Raw genomic sequence first — 14,669 nt, forward strand, 5'->3', positions numbered from 1 at the left:
AATAATAATAATAATAATAATAATAATAATAATTTTCTTTCCCACCTCTCCTCAAGGCGCAAGGCAGGATACAACAGTAGTTGTAAGCAGTTCAAGGGGGCAGTTACAATCACAATTATGTAGGGATCATAAATATGGAACAGTTACAAATGCATCCAGAACTAACTATGTCAGTGAATGTCAGACCTCATCCCCCCTCCTACAAAGCTCAAATGAATTTTTGGAAAAAGTCCTGATATATGAAAAACTTATGGTGGGTGACTATTTTTTTTTTTAAAGAAGGGAAGATGTTTTGCATTTGCAATCCTAGTTACATGCAAGGAATGGACGTTAGTGTTTCACCAGAAGTAGTGATGAAACATATTTAACTGTTGTGATGGTGGTGTTGATGGTGATCTAGAAATATCTATGTTTCTGGGATGCAGCTGTTCTGTGTTGAAGTTCATTTTATTCATTTGCTGACCACTTGTTAATGAAACCAGAAATGATTAGCTGGATTAAACAAGGGTCATCTTATTGACTTACTGTATTTTCCGGTGTATAAGATGACTGGGAGTATAAGACAACACCCAACTTTTCCAGTTAAAAGTTAGAGTTTGGCATATATTCACCGTATAAGACTACCCCTCCTTCCAACGCATGTTAAGACTAAGAGATGCCTCAGAGAGGGGTGTCTTTTCCCCTCAGCACACTCCCTTTCCTCCCTTTCTAATGCAAAATCCTCATTATTATTTCATGCCACTGAGTTGGGTCCTTGCGGCACCACAAAACCCACTCTGGGGTTTAAAAATAAAAGATCCACCCTTTCCCCCTCCTTTCCCCTCTTTCCCTATCTCTTGGCTTTTCTTCTATATGAGTGAGTGAGAGAAGGGCCAAAGGAGGATACTTTAAAAAAAATAGCCAGATCTCTTTTTTTTAACCCCCTTCCAAGACTTGGCAGGGAAAAAAATGAGGCTCCCCTCTGGCCCCAGTCCCACGCGTTCCATTTGGAGAGGCTTTGGCTCCGCTTTCCCCATTGCATTGCTTTGCCTTTGCTTTGCCTGCAAAATGGTGCAGCCATGAGCTTTGCATTCCTCCACTGCTGCTGTGAACCCGAGGAGCATAGGAGCATGAAATGGAGGATGGGATCCAAGGGGAGAAAGAGAAGGAAGAGGAGGAGAACTGTGGCTGCATCCACACTGGAGAAATAACCCGGTTTGGCAGCATGTTAACTCTAGGTCTGGCTCTTTGCTATGGAATTCTGGGAGTTGTTGTGGGGTCCAGAGCGGAGCTCCACGGCCGTTTTTGAGCTCCCTCCACCATATGCAGTGACCAGTCTAGTTCAGAAGTTTCTGCACCCAGCGTATAAGACGACCCCCAACTTTTGAGAAGATTTTCCCGGGTTAGAAAGTCATCTTATACTCCGGAAAATATGGTATTGCCTTTTTAACAGTTTCAGGCCTGGGAATCAGCAAGCTGAGAAAGTGGGGAGCATATTGGTCCAGGTCCAAATGAGGCCCAGATGTTAACCCACAACACCTCCCCAGACATCCCTTAGGTAAAATATCAGACACAAGGGCAATAAAAAGAGATTGGTTACTATCTCAGATAGTTATCTTTCAAAGGCAAACCTGGAGGACTCCCTCTTAAGCCCTGTGAATTTATTATAAGAGAGAGTAAAACCAGATCGGCTCCAAGAGGAGACTCTTTCTCACACACCCCAGTCCTGTGTCATGTGGAAAAAGTTCCAGAAGCCAGTTCCCTCATTACAATGGGATGCCAAGGTGTACAACAACCTAATATTTTCTCTCCTCTCCCCCTCCCCCACTATCTGCCACCTTAAGCCAATTTCCAAGTCCCAACAGATACAGTATGGGCTAGAGGAAAACACCCTAGGTAATGAATGCAACCAGCAAAGCTCACGTTGCACAGTGCACAGGTTGGTGGGTCTTTGAAATTCACGTGAAATACCATGCAAAGGGGCTTAAATAGGGTACCTTTTTCTCTTTTACAATCTAGAAATGTCACAGCACATGAAAAGCAGAAAGGGACAAAGAGACTGGAGCAGATGGGAAGAAATGCCACTCCTTCCTGCACCCATAGCCAGGTGATCTCATGATTTTCCCTCATCCCTAGGGCATGGGAAGAATGCACAGAACTCACTGTGATTTCCCACTTGGTGAAATGTGAGTCAATAGGAGATAAGCTTGTGTCACATGCCTGATTCTTCAGAGGAGTTTATCAGTCAAGGGAAATTAGAAATATAATCCAATGGCAATCTGAACACAATCATGGGGTTTAATGTTATTGCGTCATAATCCACTACATGCAAATTCGGGCAACAGGAAGTCAGTCTGAACGCAATCATGGGGTTTCATGTTATAGCGTGATAGACTGCCACATGCAAATTTGGGCAATGGCATGCTATTTTTGGGCAATGGGAAGTCAGTTTGAACACAATTCGCATTCACGTAAATTCGCTGAACTAGCGAATTCACGTAAATGCGTTCTTGCCCCATTTTCTTTTCATTCAAAATTAAGAGAAATTCCTCACATGTGATAAAGTCCAGTGTATCCCCTTTACCTGGACACTTTAGAGTGCTTTTCTGCAGCTGCCTTTCCCCTCCAGCTTTTGTGAGTTTAGTATAGAGCTAATCAGCACCATAAATGGGCATAAGCATGCTTTTCCCTTTTAATGGAGTGCTTGGCCAGTTATTTTGTCTTTCCCTGCATTTCACACTGTTTAATTTTGCACTGTAACACCAAATGAAACCAGATAATTAGACTGTTATTTTAATTTGGCTAGTTTGCCAGTTAATTCCTGACAGATGACATATTGTGGGCCTGGGAGGATACACAAACTAGCACCACTTGGTGAGTAGCTTTGAGGCATCTTAGGATGCAAGATTAGCTTAGTGGAAGTGTCCTCAGTTGTCTGCGGAGGGTACTCTTAGAGAGTACACATGCTTGGGACATGATAGGAAGCCTATGTCAAGGACTAGTTGCCCTGCTATGTTTTGCCACTCTTGTGTCACATATGACTACTAGAATCATACTGTTTGAGGTTCTAGTCACTTACTATTGTCCTTCTTGTAGATTGGTTTAATATAAACCTTGTCTGAAAACAAGAATGCAATTCTTTAACCATGTTGTTCTCTTTTGTTCTGTACAGTTTTCATTGTTCAGAACTTATTCTATGCAAACTATGCACATGGTTGTTACATACAGAAGATAGCACTTTCTGCACAGGAAATGATATTTTTGTGCAGAAATATCTTCTGTGTTGAAAATTCTGTTTTCTAGGCAAACAACAGAGAGGGGGGGAGGGAGAGAATTTTGCACAGAATATTATTAACAGTATTTCCCAGAAATCTCAAAATATATTTTTGGCCATTTTTAATGTTATTTTTTTTTAAAAAAAAATGTTCTTTCCATCCCTAGCTAAGCTGTTTTGTCATCATTCCTTAGGGACTATACAGATTGCCCTTAAGGGGTGGTGGGAGGCCGCCCCTTTTCTGGCCAGATCGGGGCTGTGGCAACCTCATACCATGGCCCCAATATGGACTCTGAAGGGTGCAAAAAGTAGCTGCAAAAAAGCAGCTCCTTTTTGCATCCTCCAAAGGGTACAATAGCTGCGGCAGCATGCCTGTATGGCACCCCTTTGGCACTGTATCATGTGGATGCAGCACTGGAATCAAGCCATGATGCCGTGGGCCGTTTGGAATGGCATGCAGCATCATGATGCTCTGGGGTTGGAGTGAGAGCATCCAGCATCAGGCCACTGCACAAAATGCTGGTCTGTACAGGGTCTTAATTTGGCAGAGAAGTGTCTTCTTCCTCTTTGCTCTTTCTTTCTCTTAGTGATGTGCTCATGCATGCTACTCTTCTTCCTTGTCTTTTCCCTTCTTCCCCCTATATTATGAAGATGGGGAGAGTGAGATAAACAGGGAGAAAAAGTAATTAGAACCATGTAAGGGAGCAAAGAAAAGTTTTCTAAGTACCAAAAGTTTTCTCAGTAGCTTCATGGGTATTCAACAAATGCTTAGAAAACTGTTTCAGCTCATTTTACTTAAGTCTGTGCTCAAATGCTTTTTGCCCTCACTTCATACTGAACTATTGATGGAACAAGGCTTTCCCACCAGTCATGCAGTCATCACTGTGGAGTTTTATGTATCTGACAAGGTTGAAGTCATGCACCTGATTAGGAAAGGAAAAAAATTGAACAGCTCACCCAGGTGTGAAGTGTGGCTTTGGAAAGAACATACTGTCATTTCATGTGGTCATCAAATAGGAACATGTGGAATGAACTCTCTGAGCCACCACAAAAATTGATCATTTGCACAGCTAGAATTTCTGAAGACCTCTTTACCTAACAGGCAAATGCAATTGTAGTGCAGTTAGCAACATCAAGAAAGCAGAAGTACCTGTTGTGTTCCCCGATCTAACTTATTCTGTGGACTGGACTATTTTCCTCCTTATCTGGAACTAATGAGGAAACAATTCTCTCCATCATGCCAGATTTAACAGACAAGATTGAATTTACTGTGTCACCTTTTCAGATAAATGAATAGTCAAGAATATTGACATTTTGGAAGTTTATAATTTAAAGTAGCTTCTTTGAAGTTGTTGCAGATAAATTGGAAATATACTAAATTCATGATGTCCCTGAAAACTATTTTAAATGTTAGACTTCAAAACTTCAGTTTCCTTTCGGTCTTATATCTGACTAGTTTATTTTTGCAACACACTAGCAAAAAAAAAAAAAAAAAAAAAAAAGAGTTGTGCAAGTGGTTGCACTTTCCTCAAAGGTTGTGTTAGTGTGTCTGATTGTTCTGCCTCCCCATACAGAAGGGATGACTGTATGGCATAACTGAACTGTCCTATTGCATGCAGGGATAAGCAGATTCAAAGACACATAACTTTATTGTTCTTTTCCACTTGGAAATAAAAACAAGACAACAAACTTAGATTTAAAAATGACCATAACTTTATTTAATTAAACCAAGATGCAATGCAGATATTAGCTAGCTATGCCAATATCAAACAGTGTAGGGTAGTTTTAATGTCCCACTGTGTCCTGTCAAAGACAAATTCCCTAATTCTGTACACAGGGGGGAGGTAATATCTGGCAGGATGCAGTTCAATTGGCTAGCCCTTGTTGTGATTCAGCTATCACTTACCCCCAAGGATATGCCCAAATAGAGGACCCTCTCACTGGATGGCTAAGTGGGCCTCTTCAGATGGACAAATCCTTTATCATGTCATGCGTCAAGTGCTTTATATCAGGATGTCCAAACTTACATACTCACCTTGGATTGCACTGTGCAACTTAACATCAAATAAAAGCCCAATTAGCCAAATTCGGAGCGATTAAAAGAATCCAAAACTGCAATTAGTCAAATTAAAATCAGTAAGATAATACAGTGTCAAATTAAACAAATGAGCCATAAAACAAAGAAGAAGCCCACCACATAATCTCCACTTAGCCTAAAATGACACTGGATAAGCCAATCTGAAACTTAAATGGATGGGAAGGTGAGTGCCCTGGAAACATCCAGATGGAAAAACAACAGAGATCACCATTCAAGTGGCAGCTCCTATATTGGCTATTGAGAAAACTTTTGGTTTCCACGCACCAATCTCCCCTGCCAAAAAAAAAAATAATAATTCTTGGAAGGGGGAGGAAAGCAAAATGTGGACATGAAGGTTCATGTCCATTTAGAAGGGGAGGAATGGCAATATTTCAACTTTACATAACAATGAACTTCTTAGGGGGATATTTTGGAGAACTGTTGCCCATCTCCTTTCTTTTTCTTTTTTCCTTTCCTCTAGCATCTGACAGCCACAGAGATCCCAAGTCTACTGGTACATCTGTCTTCTTGGCATTCAAGAAGAAATAATAAGAAGCTAGCTCAATGAAAATAAAATTAAAAGCCCTGTATATTCATCTCCTTCAGAAGATCACAGTCTAGGGAATATAATAAATCCTGTTTCAGTGCATCATACTAGCTCACATATTACATTACCCATGTAAGAAAACACTGTTTTGATTAAAAGAGATTACTGGATGCAATATATATTGGGTATGCTTATGTTGGGTTGGTACTGTATGTGGATTGAATAAATCAGAGGTAGGTTACTGCTGAATATCCAAGCGATACTCATGGATATAATAATAATAATAATAATAATAATAATAATAATAATAATAATAATAGAATAAAAATCCAGAAAACCCCAAAATGGCCAAACAACCCCTTCTCATTCTCAAAAATGGATATTTTAAAGAAATGTTAAACAGTATATGGTGGCATTGCAGTTTACTTAAAATGTAAATTGTGGCACCTGGAATCTTCCAAAAGCAGCAGTTCACCTTTTTCTTGGATCAGAAAATGGTCTGCCTGGAGATTCGGGAGGCGTTGAAGGCTGGAAGATCATCTTTGGGGGATCCATGGTGCCTCAGTGTAACACTGTGGTCCTGCCTGGGGTAGATACGTGAATGATTTGTTGCTGGTTATTCCATGGTTATTCCTGGGATAAGTCATCTTTAATCGTGATGATGTGTGAAAACCTTTAATGAGATTGCATGAATATAGCTGGATAATGCCCATTTAAACCCCAATTTTCCACACTGGTTAGGTCATGTCTGCTTCCACTTGTCTTGCCTGGAGATCTGTAGTGTGATCAAGGGGTGACCTTGTCAAGGGTTAATAGCTGACAAGAAATGTTTAGATGTGTGGTGGCCATGAGCAATTAGCAGCCAGCATCAGTTGCAGCTGTGTGGCATAGCAACACAGAGTGTACAAGGTCATTGTACTGCCAGCATGCAGGAAGCCTATAATGTAAATATGTGTCTGCTTAGACAAGAGGACAGTTTTCTGGGTGGCACAGGAAACATGTAACAGCCATGAATGGAAGAGGCTGGGTTTTAGGCATTGAGTATATATAAACTCAGAGGCTTCCGGGAATTGGTGTTGGGTTTGTGAGTTGGAGTTGGATGTTAGTTTTGTATTGGAGAGTAAAAGTTTTGTTGGATAATTGATTTACACTTGTAAATAAAGATAAGCACTTTCGGGAGCTCGGCTTGTCTGTCGTTAATCATCAGAAGCCTGTTGAGAGCTGGACAGCTCCTGTGACCTGCGTTCCATCATTTCTGGAAGACAACCATCCGCTGTTACCTTTGCTGCAGAGACCTGAGAACACGCTTCCAGGATTCGTCAGTTTACTCTGCTATATCCTGACAGACCTTACACTGTCACTGTCTGGCCCTGATGCTTGCCAACCCTAGGAGCCTTCCTTGGGGATTGGCAGCTATATTTAGTGTGTAAAGGTATTTGTGCTGTGTACTTGAATGATGACATCTGCCCAAGGAGAAACATCTTCCGTCTTGCCTCTCCTAGTGTTCCTCATCATAAAGAAGATTGGGAGTTGCAACAGCAATAAGAATGCTTTTTACTGGTCCAGGAGATGAGTGTCAATAGAAGAAGGGTCTCTCAGTTTTTTGAGAGATGTCTGCCTGAAGTATTTTGTCATTTTATGGTTTATGTTTGTGTTTTATATTTTATCTTTTGCTTTATTTAATGTTCAGTCTTTAAAAATGAACAGTAGTGCATATGCACATAAAAGATATACACATTTTTTATTGTTCTCAAGGAAAGAAAGTGACTTGACCCATTAAAAAATTCAGTTACGAATAAATTCTCCCCTTCTTATGTAATATGCCACCACTTTGCCCATTGGATAATTAGACTGTTGATAATATTCTATTTTAACAGATTAATTTTAATTGCATTACATTTAATTCTTTTTAAGGAGGGGGTAGATATTGCATTGTGTATGTACTATGTGCTGTACATTGGTGTTGTTTTAACATGTAAGCTGCATTGATTGCCCTACAGCAGAAAAGCAGGATACAAATAAAAGTTTTATTTATTATTTATTATTAAAAACTACTAAAAACAAAATGGCCAGCCACCATTAGATTCTCTCTTTTTTGCATTTCACTTTTGCAGAAAAATATTATTGCATTTTATTAAAACACAAGTTTTTTTAATCTGTCTATCTATCTGTCTGTCTGTCTGTCTTGCAGAGTCCTAATATGTGAAAAAATCATTAGAAAAACTGTTGTAAACTCACTCAGTGAAGATTTTTGAAATTTTCCATTACTGCGTGAGAAAACAAGTCATAGAGATGGAAAGAATATTTGAAAATATTTTAAAAATGGTTGACAAATATGTTTGCTTGGGGTTTTATGCTTTGCAAAACTCCAATGAGAATAATCCTAGACTAATGAGATTTCTGCAATTCAGGACATATTCTGTACAAAATTTATACAGTTATTCTACAGCGAAAACAGCATCTTCTGCACAGGAAACAGTATTTTCTGCATGTACAATTATATTTCAATGAAGACGTATTAATTCCTACACAGACAATGTTTTAGTTGTTAAGAGAAAAGCTATTATTGAGGATTTATTCTATGTAAATTTTACATATAATTTATTTGCATAGAAAATTGTATTCTCTGCATAGACAAAATAACATTTTCTGTGCAGGAATTAATAGTTCTTTATTGAAACATTATTTTCTATGCAGAAAATGCTAGTTTCTGTGCAAACAACTGCATGAAGATTTTGCACAGAGTAAGGGCCAAAACAGACTCTGCCCCTTTGATCTTCAGATCAGGACTGAAGATGCCAATCTAGCATTTTCCACATGCCAATCTAGCATTTTCACAGCAAAATGCCACTCCTTTTTTCACCATAAAAAGCTGCCCTTTCTACCACTGCCATGGCTTTTCAGTGCTCCTGTAGCATGCGGCATCTAAACACCTCATCGCTGGAGTGCCAAAAAGCTGTGCCCTTGTGGGCAGTGGGATGGCGTGATGCTGGCTTCGGAGCAGCATCAGGGCATGTGTCATCCTTACACCACACGCACACGCCACCAGGAAGCTGGAGCATTGTGCTGTCTGTCCTGGCCCTTAGTCTCAAATTATAAATGCCCTTCAAAAACTGGGTGATTTTGAAGACTTCCTTGCAGTGGGGAGAAAATTGCTGAAATTACTCACTGCTCCCTTTAATAAGGAACGTAATGAAGAATTTCATCCCTACAACAAAATAAGTAAAGATTTATATTTGTAATAGTAAAAAATTTTGTATGAATATAATACTGATATATTATTTGTATTCGATGTTTTTAACTTACTTGCTTGCATGTCTTATGCTCATTTAAACATTTGATATATTTTAAGTGAATTATACTTGAGTTGCTAATGTTATACTGGAATATTTTACAGCCAGCCCTTCATATCCACAGATTCTGCATTCATGGATTCAACCATCCATGGTTTAGAATCTTAGAATCAAAGAGTTGGAAGAGACCACAAGGGCTATTCAGTCTAATCCCCTCCCATGCAGGAACACATCATCAAAACATCCAGCCTCTGTTTAAAAACCTCCAAAGAAGGAAACTTTACCAGACTCTGAGGGAGTGTGTTCCACTGTCAAACAGTTCTTACTTTCTAGAAGTTCTTCCTAATGTTTAGATGGAATTTCTTTTCCTGTAGTTTGAATCCATTGGTCTGGGTCCTGTTCTCTGGAGCTGCAGGAAACAAATTTGCTCCATCTTCAATATGGCATCCCTTCAAATCATATCACTTCTTAAGCTTCTTCTCCAGGCTAAACATACCAAGCTCTTTAAGGAGACATGCAGACATGCAGACTGGCAACTTGATTACTTGGACCCTGATCAGCATGTTGACTGGATGCTGTGGTCCCGAAGCCAGCCGTTTCCATTGTCCTGAATGGAGTTGCTTTTTGCTGCTCCTTTTTCAGCCAGTTTTCACCACCATGCAGGTTCTCTGTGTGGCTTCTGGCCTCCCTGGCTGGAAGCTGCATTTCCCCACCTCCCTGTTTTGAGCCTAGATTGCTCCTCATAGGACATGGTTTCCAGACATTCTCCATTTTGGTCAACCTCCTTGGGACATGCTCCAGCTTTTCCATGTCCTTCTTGGATTGTGGTGCCTATAGCTAGATGCAGTATTCTAGTTGAGGCCTGATCAAAGCAGAAAAGAATGGTATTATTACTTCCCTTGATCTAGACACTATACTTCTATTGAAGCAGCCTATAATTACATTGGCTTTTTTAGCTATCTCATTACATTTTTAATATGTTCAATTTGTGGTCTACTAGGACTCCTAGATCCCTTTAACATATACTGTTGTCAAGCCGGTTTTCCCTATCATATATCTGTGCATTTCAAGTGTAGTGCCTTATATTTCTCCTTGCTGAAATTCTTTTTGTTAGCTTTAGCTCAGCATTCTAATCTGTTAGTGTCATTTTGAATTTTGATCTTGTCCTCTGGGGTTTTAGTTTGTTGTTGTTGTTGTTGTTGTTGTTGTTGTTGTTGTTGTGTGCCTTCATGTCATTTCTGACTTATGGGAACCCTAAGGGAACCCTGTAATGGAGTTTTCTTGGCAAGATTTGTTCAGAGGGGTTTTCCCATTGCCTTCTCCAGAGATGCTAGAGTGTAACTTGTTACAAGGCCGAGCCAGGATTTAAATTCTGGTCTCCAGAGTCATAGTCCAAGGCTCAAACCACTATGTATTAGCTTCTCCTCCTAATTTGGTGTCACCTTCCTATTTTGTAAGCTTGCCCTCTATTCCTTCATCCAAGTCATTGATGAAGTTGTTGACTAGCAGTGGGCCCAGGACAGAATCCTGTGGAACCCCAATGGACATTTCTCTCCAGGATGAAGAAGAGTCATTGATGAGCAACCTTTGGGAAGTCAACCAATTCCAAATCTACCTAACAGTAGCATCAACTAGCCCACATTTTACTAGCTTGTTGGCTAGAATATCATGGAGGGCTTTGTCAAAGACCTTATTGAAATGCAAATATGCTTCATCTACAGCAGTCCCTTCATCTACCATCTTCACCTTTCTGAGTGTGTGGTCATATGAAAATATTTTTTTAAAAAAATCCAAAAAAGAAATTTTGATTTTGCCATTTTATTCAATGGACACAATTTTATTGCATGATTGTATATAATGGGACTTGATTGTCCACAGATTTTGGTATCCATTGGGGGCCCTGAACTCAACCCCCAGTGGATATCAAGACCCACTGTATAATCAGATTTGTTTCCTGAACTTGTTTGAGCAAAATGAGTTATGGAAAATAGAGCATACAGTTTACTCCAATTATGTTTCCCCCCCCACTTTATTCTATGAGGGAAGCAAAACAAAGAAGTGCTATGGAAAGTTGTGGGCAGAAGGCTAAAATGATACTGTATACCATTTTATTTCTTAAAAACATGTTAGTTCAGGTAATGTCTACCAAACTTTATATAGTCAATGAAACAAGGAGATGCTTATCTAAGTAAACAATGATAATAATAGGATACTATGGACCCACTTTTGCAGAACTTTCTCAGACAATAAAATAAAATGCCAGTGAAACATATATATATATATATGTAAGAGTTTATCTTGCTAGCTGCATTCTCAATAGAAGGTCATCCTTGTTTTTCAGCTGTGCCATTCAAAGAGTCAGCTAATGGGAGAAATAAAAAATATATCAGAAGCCTTTGATATTGCTTCATCTACAATGAAAGCCTGAACTTTCATTTCCATTTCCATAAAACTCTCCTGGATGAGGAGAACTCAGACTTCCCATTAGGGGTATACAGTGGTTAATTAAAAAGAAAGTTCATAGTATTCAAACAGCCTTGCTTTGGAGTATTACCTTTCAAACTACTGATAAAGCATGAAAAGCTGTATTGGCTCTTTCACCTTTAGCTTATTCGCACTATCATAAATGCAATTTGTTGCTTGTTCACTGCAGGAAGATTGATTTCAGGCTCAGTGTGTAGTCAACTTGTTCTCAGGGTGCATGTGCTAATAATATATTTTGTATGATGACTTTTAATTGTCTTTTTTTCGTTTTTCTTTTTGCCTAATGCACTGGGGGGAAATCTAAGAAATAGATCCAAAGGCAGAACATCAAAGAGATTAGTCTATGCTTTAATTAAAATAAATGCACCTATTTATAACTCAATGTTTGGCCATTTTTGAGCCGTAGTTGTTCATAACATTGGTTGTTTGCAACTTTTCCACATAACAAATTCATTTATATATACAGTGCATGAGAAAAAATTAATGTTTAATCTTGCATTTAAATTGTTTGTTTCAAGAATTATCTTTTCTGCTCCAAGATATAATATGGTATGATATTATAAGTTATGATATGATATATAATAATGAACAAAGATTTGAGGGGGAGTCAAAACAGAATACCATTGTACTGACCATCAAAATGACATCAAGCTAACATGTTTTAAGCAGCATCTAGAAAAGTCCATTTGAAAAACATGCATCTCAGCTGGAATTTTTTAAAAGATCCAGGAGAGGTGAAGATTAATTAAACATCCTTGGACCTATCTCTGAATATCATTGCAAAGGCTTGTACTGTTAGTTGCCTGTAAGAGGTGAACAAAAAAAAAAGCACTAAGAGAACACGGGAAATGCATTCCATAAGCTCATTGCACCATATGAAAAAGGCCCCATTTGTTCATTCTATCTGCTATACTTCTAGTAATGGAGAATAAAGCCTTATATGGTGCTCAGGAAGATTATTATGGAATGAAGTGGCTCGTGAAATGAAAACCATAACTATTGAAGGGTACATAATATAGTTGACCCTCCATATTCATAAATCCTACATTCACAAATTCAACCAACCACAGCTTGAAAACATCTCCCCACCCTCCACCCTTACCCCCCCATTCTAAAATGCAAACCTTGATTTTCCCATTTTATAAGGGACACAATTTAACCACCCAGTTGTATATAATGGGACTTTGATATTTGTATCCATTGGGGGTGGGGGGGCGGGGCGGGGCAGGGCAATCCTACAACCAAACCATATTAAAAATCTGGTATCACAGTGCTTTAAAATGAATTTTCCTGCATACCTGGACCATTGTTCATAACTGAAAATGTATGTTTGAAAGCAAGGTGAGCAACCTTGAAGAAGGGAAAGATTTCTCCTCAGCTTTCTTCAGTTTGAACAAGATAAGTGGCCATGGCCAGGCCAGTGATTGTGTTCTCAGCCAATGTTCTCCCTCTGAAACCTCAGCCTCTGTTCCAAATACATCAAAAGCACACAGAATCATAGAATCATAGAGTTGGAGAAGACTGCAAGGGCCATCCAGTCCAATGCCCTGCCATGCAGGAAATCACAATCAAAGCATCCTTGACAGATGGCCATCCAGCCTCTGTTTGAGATCTCTAAGGAAGGAGACTCCACTACACTCTGAGGGCGTTTGTTCCACTGTCTAACAGCCCTTACTGTCAGGAAGTTCTCCTAATGTTGAGGCAGAATCTCTTTTCCTGTACCTTGTATCCATTGCTCCGGGTCCTAGTCTCTGGAGCAGCAGAAAACAAGCTAGCTCCCTCTTCAGTATGACATCCCTTCAAATATTTAAACAGGGCCAGACCTGGTAAATCATGAATTGAACCACATGGCCTAGAAGACCACTCCTTTAGACTATGCAGTCCAAATAGGACCTGGGTGCATCCACCATGCACCTTCACTGACTGGGGAGATGCAGCATATGTGAAGCACTAGAATATGCAGTTATAGGGAGGATGACTCCAGGCTCCATGCCTCAGTGGGCCTTGACTCCATCCCATTTGCTCTCCAACTGGGGAAATTATAAACCAGGGAAAATATACGGGAGCTCTACTGTTATATATTATTGGAGATAAAAAGTATAGATTGCTATCCCTGACACACTGGGTTAGGGTTTGAGAGAAGCATTTAGAATAATCTTCAAAATTTTGATTCCCTATTTTTAAAATATATCAGAAAATAGTATTGCTAAAGATATTTTATGAGGATATTTCTTATGTAGAAGACTACACATTCAACTTCTACACAGAAAGTGTCTTACAAAGAACAGGTTTAGAATTAGAAGAGGGAGGAATGAAGATAGGAAGAAGGAATATCAATGATCTAAGATATGCAGATGGAACCATATTACTAGTGGAAAACATCATACACTTGGAAACATTACTATGGAAGGTCAAGGAACAAAGTGCAAAAGCAGGCATGCTGCTGACCATAAAGATAACAAAGAAATAGTGACAATGGAAGAGCTAAATGAATTAACTTAGAGAATGAGGAAATAGAAAGAGTTTAAGATTTCTTGTGCCATGGATGAAACATTGATCATAATAGAGACTGCAGTCCAGAGATAAGAAGAATGGGAATGAGAAGGGCAACAATGAAAGAACTAGACAAGATCTTAAAGAGCAAACTGAAAACTAAAGTTAGAATCACCTAAGTCATGGTATTCCTCATCACTGTATATGGATGTGAGAGCTGGACAGTGAAGAAAGCAGATAAAAAGAAAATAAAAATATTTGAGGTATGGTGCTGGAAAAAAGTACTCCAGACAAAAAATGGGTCCTTTAACAGGTCAAGCCTGAAACCTCCATGGAAGCCAAGATGATCAAACTGAGGTTGTCATACTTTGGACACAACAGGAGAAGGCAAGTGATTAGCAAAACAATAATCCTAGGAAAGTTAGAGGTTAGTAGAAAGAGAGGAAGACTGTATGCCAGATGGCTAGACTTAATCAGAGAGGTAACTGGCCTGAATTTGCAGGATCTAAGCAGATCAGTGCA

Source organism: Sceloporus occidentalis, unplaced genomic scaffold, assembly GCF_023333645.1.
Source record: "Sceloporus occidentalis isolate IW3139 unplaced genomic scaffold, rSceOcc1.0.p SCAF_3, whole genome shotgun sequence".
Taxonomy (NCBI): domain Eukaryota; kingdom Metazoa; phylum Chordata; class Lepidosauria; order Squamata; family Phrynosomatidae; genus Sceloporus; species Sceloporus occidentalis.